Source organism: Lathyrus oleraceus, chromosome 4 (genome assembly GCF_024323335.1).
Source record: "Lathyrus oleraceus cultivar Zhongwan6 chromosome 4, CAAS_Psat_ZW6_1.0, whole genome shotgun sequence".
In the NCBI taxonomy this organism is placed as follows: domain Eukaryota; kingdom Viridiplantae; phylum Streptophyta; class Magnoliopsida; order Fabales; family Fabaceae; genus Lathyrus; species Lathyrus oleraceus.
This window is the reverse complement of record NC_066582.1, coordinates 489,451,158-489,460,073: the sequence shown is the minus strand read 5'-3', so window position 1 is coordinate 489,460,073 and position 8,916 is coordinate 489,451,158.

Genomic DNA, 8,916 nt, shown 5'->3' with positions numbered 1-8,916 from the left:
AGGAAGCAAGCCACACCTAACCTAACTTGCACAGGAAGCAAGCTAAAGCAAACCTAACTTGCACAGGAAGCAAGTCAAACAAACACACAAGCACAGGTAGCACACACTATATGCAAGCAATGGGCTCAAACAAGGTCAGGTTTTAGTCGAGGGGTCATATCAACCTCAACAAACAAACCACTGGGACTGGGTAGTGTTAGCTCTTAACCTTGCCATTGAGGGGCTAAGGTGAAGCTGATGACAGGTGGGTGAAGATGAGACTTCACAGCTCTTATCCCTGGCCTGGGAGAGCTTAAGACAAGAATGTGTGGGTCCAGAAGGTGGGAACCCTCCTACACATTTGAAACTGACTCAACTGTACAATTGTACAAGATCTTGGGTTTGTATCTGCAGTGCATCAACACAGTGGTGTGAGCAAAGCAGATGACACACAGAATAGCAGGGGATGGATTGCACATCCCTTGTGTCTGCCAATTGCCCCTTCACTTAGGAGGTCTTTGACTCTATACAAGGACAAATGTAAACAGTCACAAACATTGCCTCTTAAGGAGGACTTCAGACAGTTGCCTGACCAAGTAACAGGCCAGGTCTTCCAGACTACATGGAGAAAAGGAAATATACCTCAATGCAAATTGCTATAAAGCAAAGCAAAGCAAAGTCCACAAGGAACTATAAGCAACTAAAGTACCTGAAATCAGTCAGACAACATTAGTACACAAGTCAAAGTTAAATCAAAATGAAACCAAGGTCAACAGTCAACACAAGCAGATAAATGGGCAATGCACAAAGCTCAAGGCATGTGAGCCAAGCCACCTACAAAACAAACAAGTTAATCAATGATATTCAAGCAAGCTCAATCAAAAAAGAATTGGTCTCATTGGTCATTTGTTGGTCAACCTGAAAACATGAGCTCAAAGGTGAGTAACAGGACCACTAGGACAAGCCTAGGGTCAAAAGAGAATGAGAAAGTCAAAACAGCAAATGACAAGTGTCCAAAATCATGTTCAAACAATCAAGAAACAAACCCAATTGGTTTCACATTCATATCAATCATCATCATCATTTCATGAACAAAAGAAGTCAAAGCATGGCATTCAGAAGCTCATAGAAGTCAACAGCAAGACTTGAATCAAAAGCAATCTTAAACATTTCCAAAAATCATCAAATAAATCATGGTCAATCACAACCCATAGCATGGTATGCATGTCAAATTTCAGCTCATTTGGACAAGTAGAAGATAGTCAATGAAAATCAGAAAGGCAAGGCAAGTTTAAACATGCTCAAAGAAGTCAACCAAACATGCATCAACTTGAATAAATCATAAGTCAGTGATGGCAAATGAGAAATGAATGGGACTAAAACCATGACGAACCTTAAGATGTCTACTAATCACATGTCAAATTTCATGTTCATCCAATAAAGTATGAGAATTTCACAAAGGATATGGGAACATGTATCACAAAAAGTCAACATAAGACCAAACAGGGAGAAAATCCTCAATCAATTGAAAAATGCCATGAACAATTCCAAGAAAATTCACATGTAAACTAGACACCCAAGAGTACATTCATGCAAAAACTCAAACCAATTTGAGTTCAAGAAGCATGGTAACAAAAATCATGAAGTTGCACATCAATGGTGTGACACAAATTGTCACACCCTAATTCAAAACTTCATAACTCAACAACCACATAAGATAAATTCATGATCTTTACATCAAAATAAACATGAGTGAATCTAGTTTATGCTCAAAAAATTCAGGTTCATTGGATAAGTCATGACCATTTCACAATTGAATTGGCAAAAGGTACAAAATATGCATACATGCCACAAACCCTAATGCCAAACAAAAACCAATGATCACAAAATTCTGGAAAAATTATGACAAAAAAGTAGAGATCATGATGAAGATTTAGCAAAAATTCCCATGAGAAATGGATTTAAAATGATGGAGATGTGATTTTTCAAAGTTTGATGATCAAATGAAATTAAAATGGAAAAGAAATAACTTATTTTCAATAAACCATGTGCCACGAATGGCATTTTTGAAATTATGTGGTCACTTAAACAGAACGGCTGCGTTTTGGGCCACGGAATGAAATGTTTTCATTGGCCAGCACGAGGGAATAGTGGAAAGCTCATGCAAACCCTAATATGTGAAATCCGCAGGAAATAGCGCGGATAGGGCTATGAAGGTTGCAGGAGAATCCGCAGGAAATTCTCCAGCAACAAAGAACAGCAAGCTGCGCTTTGCCACCTCCAATCGAGATTTCCAGAAAAAATGAAAAGTTTCAGAAATGGAAAACAGGCATTGCATCGTGTACATCCATCGACAGGCATCAATAAACAACCATTATTTCATCAAACAACAACATATCAAACACGAATCGAATGAATCTAATCATGAACATGAAACTTCAAAACCCTCGTTCTCTCTCATTTCTCAATGGTTTTTCACGATTCAAAGCACAATACAACCAGCATGGAAAGATCTACATGATGCATAACATGGTTTTGAAAATGAGAGATTCGAAAATTTACCAAGAATGAGGAGCAGCTGAGATTTTGATGTTGTTTGCTTGCAAATGCTCAAAACAGGTGAAGGTCCAAGCTCCACAAGGTGAATGGTGAAGTTGGCTTGGCTTGAGATAGCTTGAAAGGGCTTCAACCAAACTTTGCCATTGATGAAACTTTGAAAAACAGTCGAGCAAATGATGGTTACAGTTGGTGCTTTAGGCTTGAAATCAACTTCAAATGATATGTATGTGATGATACCAACAAGAAGTGTGCGAGCTCTTTTGTAATTTTTGAAGAATTTTGAAAGATGAAGAAAAATGGTTTTTGAGAGCAATGAGTTTTCTGTTTAGACCAAGTGGCTGCTAGGGTTTCCAAGTGATAGAAAATGATGAATATATCTGCTGTTTAAGGGTACAAATCAAAGTCCATGAAAAGGTGGGATGGAGTTGGTGAAAAAGTGTACTTTTGTCCAATTTTCAAGCAACTTGGGAATGGCTGTGTGTACTGCACGAAAATGGCTTTGTAACATGACCAAAATATGATTTCTGAACATATTTGATTGGTAGAATTGATTAGAAATGGTTAATTTTGAAACTCACTTTTGTACCACACTTGAAATCAATTCATGCAAGTCCAAAAATGCCATTTTGATTGGTGAAGTTTTGGTGAATGGTGATGACATATTTGGGAATATGGCATCAAATGTGACTTGTAGCAAAAAACCCCACCCAATTTGGCCAAATGGTTTGGGAGATATGGCCTTTTGAAGTTCAAGAATTTTTGAAAATGAATTGATCATAACTTGCTAACCATACATGGGAATTGAGTGTTCTTGGACTTTTTGGAAATGGGAGAACAAGATCTTCAACTTTCATGTTGGGCAAAAATTCATTTGAAGCTTGTATCATGATGTAAGTTTGAGGATCAAGACTTTCCATTTTTGGCAGGTTTCAATTACAGGTCCAGTTTCTATTTTTGGAAATTTCTGATTTGGCTTCCAATTCTTCAATAATTGTCTTTGACATGATACATGAGGCCTATTTGGACATGAATGAGCTCTCTCAAACCAAATCCAACCATCAAAACCATAAAATCAGACACAGTTGACCAAGTTTGACTTTTTAGGGTTTCTGGCACACTGTGCATTGACTGATGACTTCTGAACATCAAACCCTTGACCTAAACACCTCAAATGGATCCCCAAGTCATGTGAACATGTTGGACCAACCCTAGGGCCTTGGCTCAATGAAAATTGTGCTTGCTTGCTTGATTGACTGATCTCCTGACCAGTTTGACCTAATTCTTCTGATGACTTGCACTTGAGGCAAAGGGGACAATGCAATGTTATGCAGTGGACCATGTTATGTTATGACCTAACATGAAAATGTATGTACAATGATAGGTGCAAATTTGAGGTGCTACAGCTGCCCCTATTCAATCAGCTGGGAACCCGAACGGATGATAGCAACGGCTGTCAGACTTTCTGGGTAAACAGGGATTGAATACCAAGAACCGTAGAAATTTGCACTCTGCCGGATATGATATAAGAAAAACCACGTCATTTACCGATGACGCCTGCCATTGACAACTTCAGAAAAGCGAAACCATTTACCGATGGTTAGAAACTGGAAACTTGACATTTACCGATATCAACTTCAACAAGACCATTTACCGATGGCTACTGCAACTGGGGATCCGATATTTACCGATATCGAAGAAAACGGGGCCATTCACCGATGGCGTCTCCACTTGAGGAGGAACAAAATCTTTGTGGTGTAATCAGACAAGACGTTTACCGACGACTTCTGGGGATCTTGATTTTATCAACAAGGAAACAAAGCATGACCAGACATTTACCGATGACTGGGATGAGACTCGACGTTTACCGACATCGAAAGATGATGTTTACCGACATCAAAACAAATGACCAGACATTTACCGATGACCGGGGAACACTTCACTAAGGGAAAAACAAATATTTGCAACTGGAAACCAGATAGAACATTTACCGATGACTCTACTGGGGATCTCTAGCTGGGGATTATCAGACATTTACCGATGACTGCAGAAAAGACTCGACGTTTACCGACATCGAAAGATGATGTTTACTGACATCAAAAAAATGACCAGACATTTACCGATGACTGGGGTGAGACTCGATGTTTACCGACATCAAAACAATGATGACCAGACATTTACTGATGACTGGGGAGAATACCCGATGTTTACAGACACCGAAACAATGGTGTTTTCCGACACCAAACAAAGAAACACACGCGGGTGCTGGCATGATACTTACCGGTATCACAAGAACGACATCTTAGATATGTCAAGGCAAGGTTGACCACTTGCTAGGGGTCTCACTGGGGAGAAACAAACTTTCTGTCACCAACGGGTGAGGAAATAAACCTCTGTGGGGATATCAATCCTGAATGCTGTCAAGAGCAACTGTAGCAGACTTGCTGTGCTGATGTTGAATGAAATGATCCGCCTCTGCCGGGGATACGGTCTGGTGAGGTTAACATATGAATGCATATGTTTGAATTTTTCTATGGCGTAATGCTCCATATTGAATGGGAATGCTACGCAGTTTGAGGATGCAATGATTACAAAAATGCAAAAATGCAAAAATGATGAAAAAAAACTCCGGCTGGGGAGCCAAAACTGATCGGGTACTCCAACTCTGCGGGGAGACTCTGCAGGGAGAGCAACGACTTCTCACTCATGTTGGAGAATAGTACTGCTGCTGGGGGAAGGTAAACTCCGCTGGGGATATCCTTCAGTCCACAGATAGGATAAATGCTGGAGATAAATTTCAATGAACCTGCCTCACTCGGGGAGGAAAACAGCAAATACAGGCCTGCTGGGAATAGGCAATCCTTAGATCTGTTGGGGAATAGAAGACACTATCCACAGACGTCTTCGCAGGGGAACATAGCTCTGATAGCTTCCAAACTTGCTTGGGGAAAATATCTGCTGAGGAAACGTCCTCACAGATGCCAACCTGAAAAACAGCACAACAAAATGCCCCCAGGGGTTACATGGACAAGATACGCTCAAGTGTCCTCAACATTCAAAATGATTTTCAAATGTTTTGTCATCCTGCAAGCTATTGTTTAGCCTTCATGTTTTTATATGCAATGCTTATCAAAAATTCGGACCTTTTTGCAAACAAAACAGTAAAAATAAAAACAAAAGAGCCATTTATCTGAATAACGACTTTTATTGATTGAAAATGCGCCTGAAAAGGCAAATACATTGGGAGGCAATTCCTAGAAAGAGGTAATTGCGCACAAAAAGAAAGATCTATCCTAATGGCAATGTGAACACGGCATCCACTATTTCCCAATTCTGTTATAACTCACAGATCATCAGTTTTCCTCCCAACTCCTTGCTTTCTGAGAAGAATGACTGGACGGATCACATCTTTCGAGATGGCAGACGACAAAGCTTGATGAAGTACAGACAACTCAGACTGTAGTCTTCGCTTTAATCTCTCTTTTGGCTGGATCGCCCTTTCGGGTTTTCAATCCACCAGGATACCCATTTTTGCCTAAGCCGCCCTTGCGGGTTTTCGACTTACCGGGTGCACAAATTCTTTTCATTTTTATCCCTAATTTTTGCCCGAACCTTTTTTTTTCTTCTGTTTTTTGGTTCGCCGGGATGTCCATTTTTTGCCTGGACTCTTTTATTCTTTTTGTCCAGCGGGTCAATTTATGCGAAGTATTTTTTGACTACATCTGAGTTAACAGGAGACGGAAAATCTTCACCATCCATAGTTGTAAGCATTAAGGCTCCACCGGAGAAGACCTTCTTCACAACATACGGACCTTCATAATTAGGAGTCCACTTGCCCCTGTTATCTGCACCGGGAGGGAGGATCCTCTTCAAAACTAGATCACCGATCTGATAGCTTCGAGGACGCACTTTCTGATCAAAGGCTCGCTTCATCCTTCTCTGATATAACTGTCCATGGCATACAGCTGCTAGCCGTCTCTCTTCGATAAGGCTCAACTCGTTAAACCTTGTTCGAATCCACTCGGCTTCGTCCAGCTTGACATCCAATAAAACTCTCAGAGAAGGAATCTCCACTTCAACAGGTAGGACAGCTTCCATACCATACACAAGGGAGTAAGGGGTTGCCCCGGTCGATGTACGCACTGAGGTACGGTACCCATGCAAAGCGAAAGGCAGCATCTCATGCCAATCCTTGTACGTAACGACCATCTTCTACATAATCTTCTTGATATTCTTGTTTGCCGCTTCTACAGCACCATTCATCTTCGGTCTGTAAGGAGAAGAATTGTGATGTTCAATCTTGAAATCTTTACAAAGCTCTTTCATCATCTTGTTATTGAGATTCGAACCATTGTCAGTGATGATTCTCTCAGGAACTCCATAACGACATATGATTTCTTTCTTGATGAACCGGGTAACCACTTGTTTGGTAACGTTAGCATAGGAAGCTGCTTCCACCCATTTGGTGAAATATTCAATCGCAACCAAGATGAAGCGATGTCCATTCGAAGCAGTAGGCTCAATCTTCCCAATCATATCAATGCCCCACATGGCAAACGGCCAAGGCGAATTCATGACATTCAGAGGGCTTGGTGGTACATGCACCTTATCAGCATAAATTTGACACTTATGGCACTTCCGAGCGTACTTGAAACAATCGGATTCCATAGTCATCCAGTAATAACCCGCTCTCAACAATTTCTTAGCCATTGCATGTCCGCCGGCATGAGTACCGAAGGAACCTTCATGAACTTCCTGCATTAACATGTCCGCCTCGGGTCTGTCCACGCATCTGAGCAAGACCATGTCAAAGTTTCTCTTATACAGCACATCATCCTGATTCAAATAGAAGCTTCCAGCTAGCCTTCTCAGGGTTTTCTTGTCATTCTTCGACGCACCTTCAGGATACTCCTGAGTCTTGAGGAAGTTCTTGATGTCATAATACCACGGCTTCTCATCACCCACAACAGACTCGGCTGCAAACACATACGCAGGCCTCTCGAGTCGATTCACCGCAACATGTGGCACATGATTCCACCAATGAACTTTGATCATGGAAGACAAAGTTGCCAAAGTATCAGCCATCTGATTCTCATCCCGGGGGACATGATACAACTTCACCTTTTTGAAGAACGTCAGTATTCTTCTGGTGTAATCTCTATACGGAATCAAATGCGGCTGATTCGTATTCCAATCTCCATTGACTTGATTGACCACTAGAGCGGAATCTCCAAATATATCAAGAGTTTTGATCCTCAGATCAATGGCTTCTTCTATCCCCATGATACAAGCCTCATACTCAGCTTCGTTGTTGGTGACGTCAAACGTCAATCTGGCAGAAAAAGGTATATGAGCACCTTTGGGATTGATCAATACTGCCCCAACACCGTTGCCATTCATATTCACAGCCCCATCAAACATCAGTGTCCATTTGTCATCCGGATCCGGTCCTTCCTCGACAAGAGGCTCTTCGCAATCTTTCATCTTAAGATACATAATGTCTTCATCAGGGAATTCAAACATCATAGGCTGATAGTCTTCAATCGGTTGCTCGGCGAGGTAGTCTGACAGAATACTACCTTTGATGGCCTTTTGTGACGTGTACTGAATATCATATTCTGTTAGAATCATCTGCCAACGAGCAACGCGTCCGGTGAGAGCCGGTTTCTCAAAGATGTACTTCACTGGATCCATCTTAGAAATCAATAAGGTAGTATGGTTCAACATGTACTGCCTCAGTCGGCGAGCAGCCCAGGCCAAAGCATAGCAAGTTTTCTCGAGCAGTGAATATCTTGTTTCACAGTCGGTAAACTTTTTGCTAAGGTAGTATATGGCATGCTCTTTTCGACCAGACTCGTCATGCTGTCCCAATACACACCCCATCGAGTTCTCAGTCACTGACAGGTACATTATCAGAGGTCTCCCTGGAACTGGAGGTATAAGGATTGGAGGTTTCTGTAAATACTCCTTTATCTTGTCAAAAGCTTTCTGACAGTCATCATTCCACTTGATCGCCTGATTCTTTCTGAGCAGTTTGAAAATTGGTTCACATGTGGCAGTTAGGTGAGATATGAACCTTGCAATGTAGTTCAACCTCCCTAAAAACCCACGGACTTGCTTCTCCGTTTTCGGTTCAGGCATCTCTTGAATAGCTTTGACTTTTGCTGGATCAACCTCAATCCCTTTTTCACTGACAATGAAGCCTAACAGCTTCCCTGATCTCACCCCAAACGTACACTTGTTCGGATTCAACCTCAGCTTGAACTTTCTCAACCGGTCAAACAGCTTCTGCAAATTAACCAGGTGCTCCTCTTCTGTCTGCGACTTCGCAATCATATCATCTACGTACACTTCAATTTCTTTGTGCATCATGTCATGAAA